This window comes from Eptatretus burgeri, chromosome 5 (assembly GCF_056783735.1).
Source record: "Eptatretus burgeri isolate ZD-2024b chromosome 5, Ebu_testis_v1, whole genome shotgun sequence".
Taxonomy (NCBI): domain Eukaryota; kingdom Metazoa; phylum Chordata; class Myxini; order Myxiniformes; family Myxinidae; genus Eptatretus; species Eptatretus burgeri.
Window position 1 is genome coordinate 119,280,641 of NC_140965.1, and position 18,371 is coordinate 119,299,011.

General features: G+C 32.0%; 1 long non-coding RNA gene across 1 annotated transcript; it reads right to left on the reverse strand.

Annotated features, from left to right (window-relative positions):
- Positions 1–12,930: 12,930 nt before the first annotated feature.
- On the reverse strand, positions 12,931–15,756 carry LOC147027239 (uncharacterized). The gene is made up of 2 exons (XR_015058747.1): positions 15,045–15,756; positions 12,931–14,947 (listed from the first exon to the last, which is right to left on the reverse strand). It is a non-coding gene; the product is annotated as an uncharacterized LOC147027239 (long non-coding RNA).
- Between the last annotated feature and the right edge of the window lie 2,615 nt (positions 15,757–18,371).

Below are 18,371 nucleotides of genomic sequence, written 5' to 3' on the forward strand. Positions count from 1 at the left end.
ACATATTTCTTTATTCCCTTTAACCTCTTATCAATCTGTTCACCATACTTATAAGCATATGCCTTTGCTCTCAATCCAATAAACTCACTCATTACTTTTCCACCCAACTCATCCTTAAACTTACCAAGAACCTTTTCATTCTTTTTGGAAAATAACTCACTCTTCTTGCTGAAATTACTTGTATCATATACTCCAATATTTTTCTTCATATCTTCATAAACATCATCAGTTTTTATATCTAGGATAAAACTATCAGTATCCATATACAACAATGAAACATTTTCACCATACTCTTTCTTTAAGTCATTATACAAATAATCATACATCAATATCTTTGATAAATCAAGAACTGCTGTTCCAATATAAATTGGTTTATCCATTACAATACTTTCCTTTTTCATATGAATTGCAGAAAAGTTCTCTGAAAAAACCTCTTCTCTCTCAAAACTTGGTTTATTTATCAATCTCGAAGCTTCTTTCCAAGATGTTGCGAATCTAATGTTTTGCCTGTTTCTAACATTTTCCATAGTCTTTCCAAATACAGCATTATTCATTAATTTATAAAAGTCCCCTTCAAATTTTACTTTTGTATTTGCTCTCATATCTGTATTAAATTGAATATACTTTTTCACCCAAGGACTTTGTTTAAATTTTAAAACTCTATGAATTTTAGCTACTCTCAATCCTTCTCTCAAAAACTGTTTTAAGCTTCTCTGATGTAAAACATATCCCTCTTTATCATAGAATGTTGTTAATAACTTTTCTGTTGATTTGCCTTTAATATTAAAACTTTTATGATAATCACTTAACCATTCTTTCTTTGGAGTTTCTTTCTCACATGCAAAAGGAAGATCTTTATGCTTATTATGAAGATCACTCGGGTACCTCAAATCAACTTCAAAATAATAACCTTCTTCTTCGTCATTCAATTCCTCTTGAGAAGAAATAACAATATTCATCAAAGCCTTTTCATAATCCTTTTCTTCCACCCACTCTAATTTACCATAAGGTAGAGATTGAGACATTGCCCATCCATACAAATTATTAGCATCAAAATACATCAAATAATTACTATCTTTTTCACTATCATAATTTGGGAGATATTTATTATTTGCTTTCGCATATCTTTTTGAACATACTTGTGATATTCCACCTCTCTTGGACTTCTCAATCATCAAAAGCATATCAACATCACTGATTAAATCTATATCTTGTTTTGTCATTTTCAACATTGCACTCCAAGCTAAACCAGGAGCTGTGAAATAGTGGGCAGGGTCTAATCCATAACAATTTTTATTATGACAGAGTGTTCTAAAAGCCTCAAACACATCAGCTAACAATAAAACATCTGTTTTTAGATATAAATCATGATATTCTCCAAGGTTCTTTATCTTAAATATTTTCCATATTTCTTGTGCGTGTTTATATTCCTTATCACTTATCTCTTCTTCATAAAGGTTATTATAGAAACTTTCTTTTGAAGGAAGTTGTGTTTCTTTAAATCTCATAAATGAATCCATATAATCATAAGGATAAATTCCCTTACTTGTAAGAATTTTCTCTTTACTTTGAATTTCATTCCTTGTTTGAATTTCCTCTCTCGTAAGAATTCCTTCTTTAATCAGAATTTCATCTTTAATCTGAATTTCCTCTTTAGTTCGAATTTTCTTTATAATTAGAATTTCTTCATTAATTAGAGTTTCCTCTTTACTTTGAATTCTCTCTTTAATCTGAATTTCCTCTTTAGTGAGAATTTCCTCTTTTGGAAAGAATGAATTAAGATTTGGAAAAGAGTCCGTGGAGCTTAGATTTGATGCGAGGTAGGCTAGTGGTGTTCCCATAAACTTGTAAGAATCTAGAAACCTAATACGAGTTAAAGGTTTTGTGAATATCATTTTTGAAAATGAAATATACTTTTGACTTGTGTTTGTTATAGCAGAAATATTCCCTGGTGTTTTTGAAAGTTCATTTATAAATAGATGTGTATCATAGTTGGCGCTGTTGTGAAGAAAGACTGGAATAAAAGAAGGTAATTTATAATTAAGATTACAACAGGAATGAGCGGGACCTCTATATTTACCAGTAAGATGACAATGGTCTCTAACTTTAGACTCCTTAATTTCCCCCTCACAAATATGACAGATATTGTTCAGTCTAAATTCTAATTTTTCTTCTTTGGTTAATTTCATCGGTTCATTTGTTTCTTTCATTAATTTAGTGAGTCTTGTACAATCCTTTTCTAATCGTTTTACAAACTCTTGTGAAGCATTTTTTCCACGATAATGTTCAAGTTTGTTATACTTTTCTCCAACAGATGATTTGATATAATAACAGAAACCACAAGGAATATGTTTTTGATATTTATTTGTATATGGTTCTTTTGGATTAGGAGAAGCAGTATTTATCTTTTAAGGATACATTCAAAATCAGCGTATATCACAAATGGGTGCATGATAGATTTATTATAATCTTCAAAATAAATCTTTTCACCAGGTTTAGGCATTGTAATTACAGCTGATTTATGATTACTACAATATTTTGAATGTTGTTCTAATCGTTCTTTTGTATGAAATGAATTAAGACATCGCTTACAAGGATATATTTTGTTTGCTGTTCTGAATACCTGAGAAGAGATTAATCTTGATAAATTATTGATGTATGTGTAATGTGAATTCTTTCCAACACTAAAATATAAAAGGTCAATGTGTGTTTCTTCATTTTTATAGTTGTTTGAAATTTTTAATATTTGAACTTTGTTTGTATCCGTTAATCCATATACATTAATAGAAAGATTATTCTTTTTCTCAAATTTAGGAATATCTGTTAATGGCATTGGGAATTTAAAATCTTTAATGTCCAAGGTATTCTCATATTTCATATATTGTTTTACTCTTTCTGAATTACATTTTGGTGGATGTAAGTGAGCAAGAACAGACCAGAGAAAACATTTATTATCATTGTTCTTAATATTAACAACTGCCTTCTTTAGTTTTATTTCTTTTGGTAATTCAATATAAGAAGAAGCTTTAAGAGGGTTTGATTTTAGAATGTGTATATCTAAAAAGATGATTTTTTTAATATTGAATCCACTTCCTACCACTGTATTATCAACATCCTCCTCTTGTCTTGATACTTCTTCATAAACCCCACTATTCAAAAAATCTTGAAATGATGTTATAAAATGAAGATCTGTTCTCATATAAGGAGTTTGTTCTTCAACTTGTCTTTTCATATTCATTTTCACTCCCATATAAAACTTTAAAGTTTTCATTTCTTTTAATGTCTTTTTAATAAATTTTTCAACATCGGGTTTCACTATTTCAATTGATTCAGCTATTGATGATGGACCGGGTTCTCCAAATTGAAAAATCCTTATTTTTATATGCCCTTTAAATGCCTCATCAGTGTTTTTAATATAATAGTCTCCCTTTACTTTAAACTCATTTTTCTTGTGTTTTTGTGATTGAAGATGTTGATTATAACTACTCTTCAAAACATCCTTTGAACAGATATCACAATGTTTTCTTTCCAACTCAAGAGGAGATATTTGATGAAATAGATTAAATGTGTGTTTGTTGGTTCGGAGGTGTTTTCTATAATGTTTATATTCGTGATTACAAACATCGCAGTACGTTGTATTCACCATATTTATAGAATAAAACTTTGCTTAAACTAAAATTTTCTTGATGAAAATTTCGTTTAATTTATAGGTGAATCTGTGCTTAAAAAACATTTTATCCTCCAACTTTTTCACTTAATACAATGTTTCAAGACACAAAAGACAAGTTTCAATCAATCTCTTCATCTGTTAAAGATACTGAGAAATATGTCAAGGATGTAAAATTGAACAAAGATAAATATAACAACTATTGGATAAAAACTATTATGGTAAATAATATGAGTTCTTCAATTTCCTTCAGTGGAAGGGCTTTTAGTATACCTGGTAGAACATCAATTAAAGTATCTCTAACAAAAGTTTCTCCTCTCCTTCTAGTAATATATTCAAAACTAGAAAAAGCAATGAAACAAGAAAAAGTATCAAAGAACAAAAACCTTATGGATGAAGCTTTAGAAAGAAAAGATAAGACCATCTGTAATATGCAAGGAGAAATTTGTATTTTTTTCAACAACCCTAAAGATGTAAATCTTGATGAAATAAAGGATGTTAATATATCAGGTGAAATGACATTTCGTTCAATAGTAGTTAACGATAATTTTAAAATTACCTTTAATATAAAAAATGTTGTCGTTGAATCTGAAAATGAAAAAAGTATATCGATATCGATGGTAATATACAACTGAAAGTATAGATGAATTTCAGTTTAAGTAAAGTTTTACTTTATAAATATGCTCGACTTTCCTGATTCTCCATATGACAAATTTGAGAATTGTCCTGCGTGTGAAAGACGGGAATTAAACACAGAGTCAAAAGCCTATAAACAATGTATATTCTGTGATTATCTTCTAATTAATGATAATAAAAAATATAAAAAGGAAAATAATTCTTTTAGATTTACACCAAAAATGAATTACTTTACAAGATTGATTAGAGAAATGAATGTAAAGTATGAGGATGATAACACACCTTTCCTTACAAGGGAAAAAACTGAACGTATAAGAGAAATGTTCAAAGGATTGTTGTTGTATATTATTCATGGATGTAATTTTCAGGGAAATATCAACACAAGATATTGTATAAATAAAATAATGGATTATCTTGAAATTAAACCTGAACTTCGGATAAAATATAGAGTTTCTAAAAAAGCTAATAATAAATTAAATAACCTGTTTTTCAAATATATAAATGAATGATTTTTTACCTATTTGGGAAAATAAGATAAAATTTAACAACCATAAAAATCTCCCAAATTCATTAAGATGTCTCATAGTTGGTTCAAGTGGATGTGGAAAAACCTGCTTACTTTTAAAAATGCTCCTCACTCCCAACTTTTTAGATTATGATAATTTAATAATTTTCACAAAGTCGAGTTTTCAACCAGAGTATCAACTACTCTCACAAGGTTTTAATGCTGGTCTTCAAAAAGAAGATATAATAGGTTTATTTAAACGTCAAAAAAACCTAAATGATTATAACATTGAAGATATAATTCAACTATTTTGTGATACACAGAGATGTAAAAAGAAATCAAATCTTATAACTTGTATTCTTAGTGATAATACGGATGATATACCGTCTCCCCAAGATTTGGATATTCAAAAAAGAACCTCGTTATCTTTGATGATTGTGTTGATGAGAGAAACCAAACGGTAATGGACAGCTACTACACAAGAGGGAGACATTCTTCTTGTAATTGTATTTATCTTAGTCAATCGTACTTTCAACTTCCTCGTCGTTCCATCAGAAACAATGCTAATACTTTTATTTTATTCAAGTTAAATTCAATAGATATCAATAATTTTTGGAGAGATAATTGTTCTACATTATGTAGTAAAAAGAAATTTGAGGATTATATGAAGCACACGACTGAAAAATATAAATATATTGTTGTGAAACAAGATGAGATATTAAGGGATATATTTTTTGTTTTATAAACAATTACATATATAAATGACAACTATTATTATAAATCTTGTGGGTAAATCTGCTTCTGGAAAAAACTTTCATAAATCAAGGTTCTTGTGTAGTACAAATGAGAATATTGTAAATTTACTTAAAAAACACCCCGTGATACGCATTGTATCAACAACAACTAGAGCAATAAGACCTGGAGAAGTAAAAGGTGAAGATTATCACTATATTTCAGTGGAGGAACATATGCGATTGAGGAATGAAGGACAAATATTTGAGGAGGTTTCTCTTGGTACAACAAAATATTCACATTGTAAGAGTGAGTTAAAGAAACTAAAATCTGGTGGTGTTGGGATATTAGAAACTTATCCAGAAGGAACGAGACAAATTATTAAATATCTGAGCGGAGTGAAGATTTTATCATTCGGTTTTGATGTTGATGAAGAAACTCAACACAAACGTATGAAAAGCAGAGATGCAAGGATTAGTGAAGAAGAAATTACAACTCGCATTAATGTTAATAAAGAATTTGATGAAATATTTAAAGAAAAGGATTTATTTGAACACATCTACTTGAATGATGAAGAAAAGGAAAATTTCCCTGTTGATCTTTACAATTCATTAAATGATATTTTACAATAAATAAATGGATACAAAAGAAAGAGCAAGAAGATTTAAGGAACATCAAGAGTTGGTTTCAAAAGTTGTAAAACAACAGGAAGACATAAAGAAGAAACCCATGCAGAAACTAACGGGCGAAGAAGCATTTGAAAAAAAACAAGAGAAATTTTTTAAACCACTTTTAAAAACTTCCCAAGAAAAAATGAAAGATGTTTCCACAGTTCCCACAGTAGAATATACTCCTAGAAAGCTTCAAATGTTAAAAGATTTCAGTCAAATGACGGAGGAAGAATTAGAGCATATTGGAGAATTAGAACATGATGAAGGTTTATTTCAACAACTGGAAGAGATTAATCAACTCCCTGATTATATTGTGAATGCTGTTCAAAACAATGAATATTCAGCGGATTCAAAAACCAAAGCAGGACTCATTCCAACAGAACAACCAGCAATATTTCATCTTGTTCAAGAAAAGGTATTGATATTTAATGATGAATTAAGGTTCTTAAGTTCTGCTCAACCCCCTGTTAAACTAACTCCGAGATTAATGTTTCTTCTCACAAAAGATGGAAGGCAAGGTTCAACTGTGAGGGATGAATCAAAGTATATTGATAAACCATTGGATATGGAAAATAATGATGATAGAGTATATATTGATTTGCTGAACACTCTAAATTATAAGGTTATTCTTTCTGGTAAAAGTAGGAAGAATGAGAAGGAGAAACACATTATTCAGGCTTTAAGTATCCTTGGTTCAGGTATTAGTTTTCTTCCAAATGACCCATCGCAATTAGTTAATAGACTGTTATTGTTGTTCGGCAGTAAGAAGGCTGGAAATAACAATTGTTTTAATGAAGCATCAGCCATTTTAGACCAGTTGATGAACATGAAAATAATTAATAAATCTCAATATAAAGACATTTTATCTCATATTAAATAAGATGAGAAGCACAATCCTGAGTTTTAATTTCACAACAAGCGACCACACATCTTCATTCCCATACCCACTACAACTTGACACAACAAAGAATATGAGGCATCTTTATTGTCCATGGAGACTTATAATACCTTATTTAATATAGCCGGGAAAAATGACAAGTTTAGTTATAATCCGTGATGCGGATTCAAAGCGATAACAGTCTCACCCGGAGCATACGAGATTTCTCAAATATCTTCCGAAATTGCTCGTCTTATGAAAGAACAGGGTGATGAACCAAAAAATATTGTTATAAACATTCAAAAACATACTTCAAAATCAACGATTAAAGTTAAAAATAACTACAAGGTTGATTTCACAATTGATAATTCATTTAGAGAGTTATTAGGTTTCTCCTCAAAAAAGATTGAAACTAATGGGACGTTTTACAGTGATAATGTCATTCAAATATCCTCAGGAATAAATTCGGTGTTAATTCACTGTGATTTGATTGATGGTGCTTATAATGATGGATTAAAAACAAATACAATATTTTCATTCAGCGCATACTCAACCCCAATTGGTTATAAATTCAATATGGAGCCTAAAAATTTGGTTTATCTACCTGTGTCAGGAAAAACCATACACAGAGTAAATTTTAGGATAACCGACCAAGATAATCGTGTGATTTCTTTTAATGGAGAAGTTATATCCATCAGAATTCACCTACGTGAAGTTTTTCAATAAATAAATACGATGGTTATTGTGAGGAAGCACGAGTTGGGAAAATATAAAATAATTACAGGGGATGGGATGTTCCTTTCCCGTACTACAAGGGTGAAGGTATGTATCTTGGTAGAGGATACTATAAACCTAAGAGACAAAGGGGTGTCGGACATCAATTTAGAGGAGATGGGATAATTGATACTCTCATGGGTATTGGTTCAACTATTCTTAAACATAAAGACCTAATTGGTTCAACTGCTTCTGCTGTGGGAAATGTAGCAGGTGCTGTAAAGAGTATAAAAGATGCTCAGAAAGAATCTCATAAATTACAAGCAATAAAAGAAATTAAGAAAGGTAAAACTCAGTTGTCCCCCAAGAACGACAGAAAATAATTCAAATACTTGGATCAGGGTTTCAAAAGTTTTAACATCTTTTTTCCTAAATAAATACAAGTATGGAAGCAATTGATAGTATCTATGATTTGGATGATACTATTATTATCTCAAACTCCACTAAAAAAGAAGATTACTTCAAGGTAAATGCAATAACTGGAACAGACTGGAATACAAATGGTACAAAAAGTTTTGAAATAAATAATCAACAAACCTATTTGAATCTCTCCGAAAGTTTCTTGTTGTGTAAATTTAAATTCACTAAGGCTGGGAATAACACAAACGCTACACTTGTAAATGATTTCTTCTGGAAAATGTTTGATAGTGTGCGATTGTATATTGGAACACAAGAAGTTGAAGCGGTTGATTATGTCTCTGCTGTATCTGAAATGATGAAATTTACACTCTATACATTCAGTGATAGAATGGGAAAGGGGTCTGTCGAAGGTTTTATTCCTGATATGTCAACGGGAACAAACACAGACCCTGGATATATTCAAAGGAAAGGAATGTATAATGATGATACAAAAGCAGAAAATAGTTTTACTGTGGCAGTTCCTCTTAAAGGTATATTTGGATTTTGTGATTATGATAAAGTTCTGTATGGTCTTAAAATTAGATTTCAACTACAAAGGAATGATAATGAAAATAGATTGCTTTTTGGTGTTGGTAATGCTTTTGGTGATCAGAATAAATTTGTAATTGAGGAGATGAGTTGGTATATCAGTGAATATACTCCTAATCTTAAAACAGAAGAGATGTTGAATCGAAGACTTAACTCAAAGAAACCACTCAGTGTATCATACCTCAAAAGAAGATGTCAACACGTTAAACTCAATCAAACTACTTACACGTGGAATTTGGGTGTTCTGGAAGGAAAGCCACGATATCTGTGGATGATTTTTAAAAAGCCAGATGGTGATACTGCGACTGATAAGAATAATGCATTGAGTGATAATGCTAAGGTGAAACAACTTCGCGTTTCTCTAGATGGAACATTTTATCCACGAGATAGATTGGAAATTAATTGGGAAAAAAATGATTTTGCTGAAGCATACAAGTCTTACCAAAAGGTGTGTGAATGTAATGGAAATAAAGAACCTATTTTGGATATGACAGCATTTAAAAGTTTGTATACAATCTATACGTTTGACCTGAGCGCTCAAAAAGAAACTATAAAGTCTAATCGAGTGGATACTTCCCTATACATTGAAAGAGGAGAGAGTGAAGAAGTTGATACATATTGTTTGCTTTTGGAAGAAACAGAATTGCAGATTAATACAGATAATGGTGTGATGATTAGTCTCACATAATTTTTTTGTTAAATAAATGAGTGGCAAAGTACCAACTGGGGTATATGTTAATCAAATCAATCTTCATAAACTATCATCTTGTGTTCAAAATCAAAAGCCTTGTACGATTAACGTTAATACAATTCAGAGAAAAGGAGCAGTAAGAATTGATGTTTTGCTCACAAGAGAACAGGTTAAAATCTTGAATGACACTGGCTCACTTAAAATTAAAATGACAAAACCAATGTTGAAAAAATATTCAATAAGAGAGACGAGTGGAGGATTTCTCCCATTTCTAATTCCTTTATTTGCTGGTTTAAGTGCGGTTGGAGCATTGACGGGTGGTATTTCAACAGCGGTCAAAACTGCCAACGAAAGGAAGGCTCAACTCCAGGCTCAAAAAGAATTGGAAAGACATAACAAAGAGTTGGAGAAACAAATTAGTGGAAGTGGTGTAATTGTAGATTTTGCTGAAAAACTTGAAGGTCTGCCTGATAAAGCGAGATTGTTAGTTGGAGATATGCTTTCTTCTATAGCACAAGCAGGTGTAAAATTAACGAAAAGAGGTAATGGATTATATCTTTCTAATAAATAAATGAGCATTGATGAGTGGTTGAAAGAATTTGGAAAGAATACAACATCAAATTTACAACTTGCCAAATATTGTAAGAAATTAAAAATTCATAATGTGGTTATTTGTATGAGAGATGAATTAACAAATGTGTCGAAACATACAAAGAATATTATTATGAACTTAGAAGATAATGATGGGAACGGTTCTCATTGGGTTTGTATTTTTAATAGTCAAGACAAATATTATTTTGATAGTTTTGGTCTTCCAGCACCTGTTGAAGTCATAAAATTCTTACAGAATGGTGTTTATCAAACATTTCAAGTCCAAGAATTAAATTCCAAGTGTTGTGGTCAATTATGTCTATATGTGTTATTTCAACTCAACAAAAATAAAAAATTTTATGATATTATTTTTAATCTAATATAAATGACTTATGTTGGTAAAGATGGTTCTATCTTTGGTGTATCTCAAGAACTGGATATTGATTTATCAAATTATTACACAAAGGCACAGGCTGAACGACATAAATATAATATAAACAAAAATATTAACATGAAAAATGCTTATAAATTAAAAAATTATCCAAGCCCGACTGACGCGAATGACTTGGTGAGATTAAGCGATTTATCACAATATATATACTTAAATAAAACGGCTGTGTATTCTAAAGATACAGAAGTGTTGATATTATCTCCAGGTCATACAGAATTCACAGTTCGAATTAAAATAAATTTTTATAAAGAAGGGCGTATCGTTTGTATGAGAATAGAACAATGGGGGTATGATATGAATGATTTAGGGTATAATTGGTCATTTAAAATTAACCTCGAAGACCTGGAACAATTAAATCAGTCCCGTAAGGAAGAATATTATCCACTTGATATCGAGAATGAGTTTTGTGGAGCCACGATTAGTAAACAACAAATAAAAGAATTTAATGAGGGTAAATATAATAATGGTTTTGCCCTTGTTTATCTCATGAAAACAGAAAAAACAGGATTATATATAATAAGTAAGGAAATACAAAATGATTTAACTATGGGAAGATGGGGAGGTGTTTCGTGCCATAATATTATTCTAACATATATTTCTAATACATAAATGACAGCAAGAAGGCTTCAAGAAAATTATCATTTCTGTGTCCAAGCATACCTTCAAGAAAAGGGTATTCGGTATTTTAATAAATATGTTCTACAACATAAGAATGAGGTATTTTCAATAAAAGATTGGCATTATGCTGATGTTGATAAACCGACAACTTTAGATTTAATTAGAATGTTAAATAATGAAAAAATTATAAGGTTAAGAAAAGGTAAGGCTCTTTTAGAAATTCAAAAGAAATTTTATTGGTTTCCTGTTGTAAAAAAAAATTATTTTGGATACAGGAATAACAAGAAATCCTGATGAATATATGTATAATATTCTATGGGGTGTAAACGATTCAAGTATAGTAAGGGATGAGGAAGGAGTTGAAGAAGAGAGGGAAGAGGAGGAAAAGGAGAAGGAGGAGAGGGAGAAGAAAGAGAAGGAGGAAAAGGAGAAGAGAGAGAAGGAGGAAAAGGAGAAGAGAGAGAAGGAGGAAAGAGAGAATAGAGAGAGGGAGGAAAGAGAGAGAATAAATAAATATTATAGTATGGAAACCAGTGAGATTCAAAAAAGAATAGAGGTATTACAGAAAATAACTCAACCAACCAGGAAGGAATACAAAGAATTAACAAGTCTATTTGCAATACTTTCAACAAAACTATTAGCATCGTCAAGCTATTCATTTTAATTCAAGTTTTTTCTTAAATAAATGGAGGAGAGAGTGAAGGCATTTCTAAGGATTCTTTATGTTTTAAAAATTAAGATTCAAATGTGCATGTTGGAAACTAAAAAGGTTTTTGCACTCTGCAGAAATTTTTCTCATAAATAAATGAGTTATTGTCTCAAATGTAAAAAGAAAACTAATACTAAAAATATTTCATATATTAAAAGTAAAAATAACAGGGTTATACAAAAAGGTATATGTTCGGTGTGTGGTTCAAAAAAAAAATCAATTTATCTCCAAACACAAACTCGGAGGAGATATACAAAAGTTTTTATCAGGAAGTAAATTTACAACTACTGGAATACCAGGGGAATTACATCTTCCAGGGTATTCTTTCTGTGGTCCAGGCACAAACTTGGATAAAAGATTAGATGAGGCAGACAATCCTAAATCCTGGAGTAAACCAATCAATAGAGTTGATGAAGTGTGCATGAGACACGATATTGATTATGGGAATACCACAACGTTGGAAGAAAAGCATGAAGCCGATAGAGAAATGTTGTATAATTTGTCTCTGATACAAAAATCCAACCTTGAGAGAAAAAGTTGATAGGTTCATCGTGAAGAAGATGATTAGTGCTAAATTGAAACTTGGACTTGGAAATTCAAAAAACTTATAGGCTCTAATGATGCCATTAAGACTGAAGAGCAATTAGCTGATGAATTACATAAACCAATATTCACAAAGTTTCAGAGAAGGAAAGTTTATTCCAAGGAAGTTGATTATATCTGGTCTGCTGATTTGATTGAACTCAATAATGATAAGGGGTACAAGTATGCTTTAACCGTTATTGATTTGAGGAGTAGATATGCGTGGGTTGTCCCTTTAAAACAGGTAATACTCTTATGTTAGCTTTTCAACAGATATTTAATAAAAGTAAGAGAAAACCTAAAAAATTGTGGACTGATGAGGGTAGAGAGTTTTATAACAAGACATTTATGAATTTTCTAAAAAATAACAGTATTACATTATACAGTACCTTTAATGAAGGGAAGGCAGTTGTTGTTGAACGTTTTAATCGTACCTTAAAAGAGAGACTATATAAAAAATTCACACAACTCGGTTCACAACAATGGTCATCTTTTATTCAGGATATTGTGGATAAGTATAATGACACGATTCACACATCAACGAATATGAAGCCATCAGAAACATTTACAAAATTAAAATATGAAAAAGAGATTAATGTCAGAAAACCTAAGTTCAAAGTTGGTGATATCGTAAGAATATATAGGTGGAAATCTCATTTTGAAAAGGGTTTTACTGAACGATGGACGAAAGAACTTTTTAAAATTGTTGATGTAATAGATACAGTTCCTTGGACTTATAAAATATATGATTTGGAAGGAGAAGAGATTTTAGGTTCATTTTATTCACAGGAATTACAAAAGACAAAACTAAGCAGATAATACACCTTTGTGGACACTCGAGGGTCAAGTCCGAGGTGTATAACAGTATATAATGTGTGTCAAGGGGTGGACGTTCTTACATCTGTGAACCCCAAACACAGAATCCTCAACTGAATAGTCAAGGCTTAACTTTTGTTTGTGTGTGTGTGTGTGTGTGTGCAATGGGAGCAATAGGTTGGCGCTTCACTCCCTCCTACTATACACCGTTGTGGACACTCGAGGGCCAAGTCCGAGGTGTATAACAGTATATAATGTGTGTCAAGGGGGACGTTCTTAGATCTGTGAACCCCAAACACAGAATCCTCAACTGAATAGTCAAGGCTTAACTTTTGTTTGTTGATGTGTATGTGTGTGTGTCCCAACCCTCACATTCAAAATCTCAACCCCAACCTTCACATTCAAAATCTCAACCCCAACTCAATCCTCGCCCAACACAATGTCTTTTTCAAAATGAGATTTCCACCTATATATATATATATATTTTTACGTTTTTTTTTCTTCTTCCAATTCTGTCTTTTAAGGCTTTCAGGTTTGATGACGTAAAAAGGGGGAGTAAGCCTGCACTTTCTTCCCAGAACTTTCTTGATCTTGCTCCCATCAAGCACCATCCGACAAAGAACTACATCGATAGGTTTAGATCCCAAAGAGTGATAGCAACTCCAAAAGTCTCCAAAATATAAATAAATAAAATAATAATAATAATAAATAAATAAATAAATAAATAAAAGCCCCCAAAAAAGTTTCAAGTGTCCAACATAAACCCAACTTTCCAAGTCTTCAAGGTATAACCACATTCCCGTTGAGTTTCCAAGATATGTATCACATTGTGATTTATCAATCCAGAACCCACATTTCAAGTATTCAAAGTAAAACCAACTTACAAAGTCTCTTAAGGATAACTCATTTACTGATTTTTTCAAAATTTGTGAGTCTCCAAGGTAGGACCCATATTTAGAACCATCTTGGCAGAACCCTTTTCCTGAGTCTCCAAGGTAGTTATTTAAACCATCAAGGCAGAACTCATTTACTGATTTTTTCAAAATTTGTGAGTCTCCAAGGTAGGCCCCATATTTAGAACCATCTTGGCAGAACCCTTTTCCTGAGTCTCCAAGGTAGTTATTTAAACCATCAAGGCAGAACTCATTTACTGATTTTTTCAAAATCTGTGAGTCTCCAAGGTAGGCCCCATATTTAGAACCATCTTGGCAGAACCCTTTTCCTGAGTCTCCAAGGTAGTTATTTAAACCATCAAGGCAGAACTCATTTACTGATTTTTTCAAAATTTGTGAGTCTCCAAGGTAGACCCCATATTTAGAACCATCTTGGCAGAACCCTTTTCCTGAGTCTCCAAGGTAGTTATTTAAACCATCAAGGCAGAACTCATTTACTGATTTTTTCAAAATTTGTGAGTCTCCAAGGTAAAACTTGTATTCTGGCTCATCAACGTATAACTTGTTCAGTGGGTATTGTCTTGATAACTCACAATGAGTACTATTGCTGTAAAACTCTTTTTCAGGATTTTGCTGGTCTCCAAGGTATAACTCTTTGGTTGGGTCATCAAGGACGAACTCGTTCTGTGGGTCTTGGTCGCTCATAAGGTCTTCAACCAAGCCAACAATTTCGCCCCAAGTTGTAGCAAAAGCAGTATTTTCATTTCGTATTTCAGACACAATTTCCTGTGAGAGAAAATAATAATGTATTAATTAAGTTATTTAATTATTAAATGAGTATGCTTCAATCAAAGTTTGAAAATAGGAAAATAAAAAATCTTACCTCAATAGATAAGAGGTTTGAATCCAGTTCATCAACTTGAAGGTTTAGTTCCATAGAAGACAGAGAGTTCCAAGGAACACCAAAGTCATCCCACTCAAGGTCTTCAACCAAGCCAACAATTTCCCCCCAAGTTGTAGCAAAAGCAGTATTTTCATTTCGTATTTCAGACACAATTTCCTGTGAGAGAAAATAATAATGTATTAATTAAGTTATTTAATTATTAAATGAGTATGCTTCAATCAAAGTTTGAAAATAGGAAAATAAAAAATCTTACCTCAATAGATAAGAGGTTTGAATCCAGTTCATCAACTTGAAGGTTTAGTTCCATAGAAGACAGACAGTTCGAGACAAGCACACAGAACACCATTGCCAGCAAAAACAAATGTTTAAAATGGAGCCTGGGTTTGAAGCTTTTATAGAGAAAGACTGGTGGGTGTGGTTTCCTTTGGAAATTCCCTGGGCAAGCCGAGGCAAGCCTTCATTGGGAAATTTTTCAAAACCATAACATCCTGTAATTTTCTAGTGATTTCTTTGTGAGTCAGAGATGAACTGGAAATGATGTAAGAGTGGGCGGGGCTTAGCAAAAGTAGGCGGAGCTTAGGAAAAGTGGGCGTGGCTTAGAAAAAATACCTTATGAAAAGTGGGCGGAGCTTAGCAAAAGTGGGCGGGGCTTAGGAAAAGTGGGCGTGGCTTAGAAAAATACCTCATGAAAAGTGGGCGAAGCTTAGCAAAAGTGGGCGGGGCTTAGGAAAAATGGGCGTGGCTTAGAAAAAAATACCTTATGAAAAGTGGGCGGAGCTTAACAAAAGTGGGCGGGGCTTAGCAAAAGTGGGCGGGGCTTAAAGAAAATACCTTATGAAAAGTGGGCGGAGCTTAACAAAAGTGGGCGGAGCTTAGCAAAAGTGGGCGGGGCTTAAATAAAAGTGGGCGGGGCTTATTGAATACCTTGTGGAAAGTGGGCGGGGCTTAACAAAAGTGGGCGGGGCTTAAAGAAAAGTGGGCGGGGCTTAACAAAAAATAACCTGTGGCTCAGGAGGTGGTCAAACAAGAGCATTAAGAGAAGTTTATCATTTCGTAATGGCACAAATGTGGTATCTTAAAAAATATAAAGATTCAAATGTTTTGTTTGTCAATATTTTAGATGGGGATTATTGTGCAAAGAAAATTAAACTATTGAAGGAATTTGAGAATGAACAAATCTTTATAGGTTCAATGAGTGAGCTGTTCAACCGCCAGGTGTTCAATTCAATGAGGTTCAACCTCCAAGTTAAAAGGGGAGACAAATAAATATACCTTGGGATAAAAAGGGGATTTATTTTTAGGGAAAAAAATATGAATCGCTGAAAATCCCCCATTCATTTACATGGGGAAAAGTGAGCCAGAATCAGTATTCTTACCCTACTTATATATATACATATATATATATATATATATATATATACATATATATATATATATATATATATATACATATATATATATATATGTGTATATATACATATATGTGTATATATACATATATATATATATATATATATATATATATATATATATGTATGTATGTATGTATGTGTATATATACATATATATATATGTGTATATATACATATATATATATATATGTATATATATATATATATATATATATATATATATATATATATATATATATATATATATATATATATGTGTATATATATATGTGTATATATGTGTATATATATATGTGTATATATGTGTATATATATATGTGTATATATGTGTGTGTATATATATATGTGTGTGTATATATATATATATATGTGTGTATATATATATATATATATATATATATATATATATATATATATATATATATATATATATATATATATATATATATATATATATATGTGTATATATATATATATATATATATATATATATGAATGTTCCCGAAATACAGCCAAAACGGTACACGATAGCGCAAAAATTTAGTGCAGCCTTTCCATTCTCCTGCGGTGTGCAGTATCAAATTTCGTTCAAATCGGGCAACAAAAAAATTATTAAAAATTCAATTCCCGATTCAGTCAAGTACTCATCAGGAGAATTTGATCATTGCAAACAACTTCAGTGGTATAGTTCGCTGGAGCTATCTTCTTTTTTTTTTTCTTAATGATTTAATAAAAAATCTCAAACATTTAGTATAGACAAAGAAGAATTTATTTTTAAGCATAAAATAAACATCGCCATTTTGATCGAATACTTCCATGTTCATTAATAAATAAAATTGTGCTTCGAAGATAACGTACAATAATTTATTCCACTTTCTGTTCTCCATTTTTTTTTCACATTGACGCGCAATATCAAGTTTCTTTCAAATCGGGCAACGAAAAAATAATTAAAAAATAAATTCCCGATTCAGTCATGTACTCTTCGGGATTATTTGATCATTGGAAACAACCTCAGCGGTATCGTTCACTGGAGCTATCCTTTTTTTTTTTTTGAAATGATTTTTTTCATCAACCGCTGTCACAACGGGAACCCAACGGGTTCACGGGTCATCTAGTATATTACTAAAACTCTCATCTTGCATGTATAATTTTTATATATATATATATATATATATATATATATATATATATATATATATATATATATATATATATATATATATATATATATATCTTCTTTCAGCTGCTCCCGATGGGGTCGCCACAGCGGATCATCCGTTATTATCCGCATAATGATTTGGCACAGGTTTTATGCCGGATGCCCTTCCTGACGCAACCCTGGTTGCCTCTTACAACACAGAGATACGGTACACCTATACTAACCGGGGCATACTCCGGGAACATTACACTGATACTCATTTCGCCGACCTTGGAAGGATGACAGGCTGAGTCAACCTCCTGGTGTGTATTAATTCAAGCGGCCAACGGGGCTTGAACTCAGGACCTTTTGGATCCCAAGCCGCTACCCTAACCACGACGCCAACAGCAGGATATATATATATATATATATATATATATATATATATATATATATATATATATATATATATATATATATATATATATATATATATACATATATATTGTTGCGGATTCGCGCCCGCCGGCGTGCTGACGGCCACGTAACTGGAATCGCGGCACGTCGCCCACCGGACGGACAATCCAGTCGTGACCCTCTCGGACTAACGCCGGGAACCAGTCACGGGTGGACCTTTCGGTCTCACCGCGATCGAGCCAATCAGCCCCCGCGTGGGATAGGGTTGCTCGCCGACCCGACCTACCTAAGTACCCACGCGGAGGGTAGACCGGGCGATCGCACCTCGCCGCAGGTCGA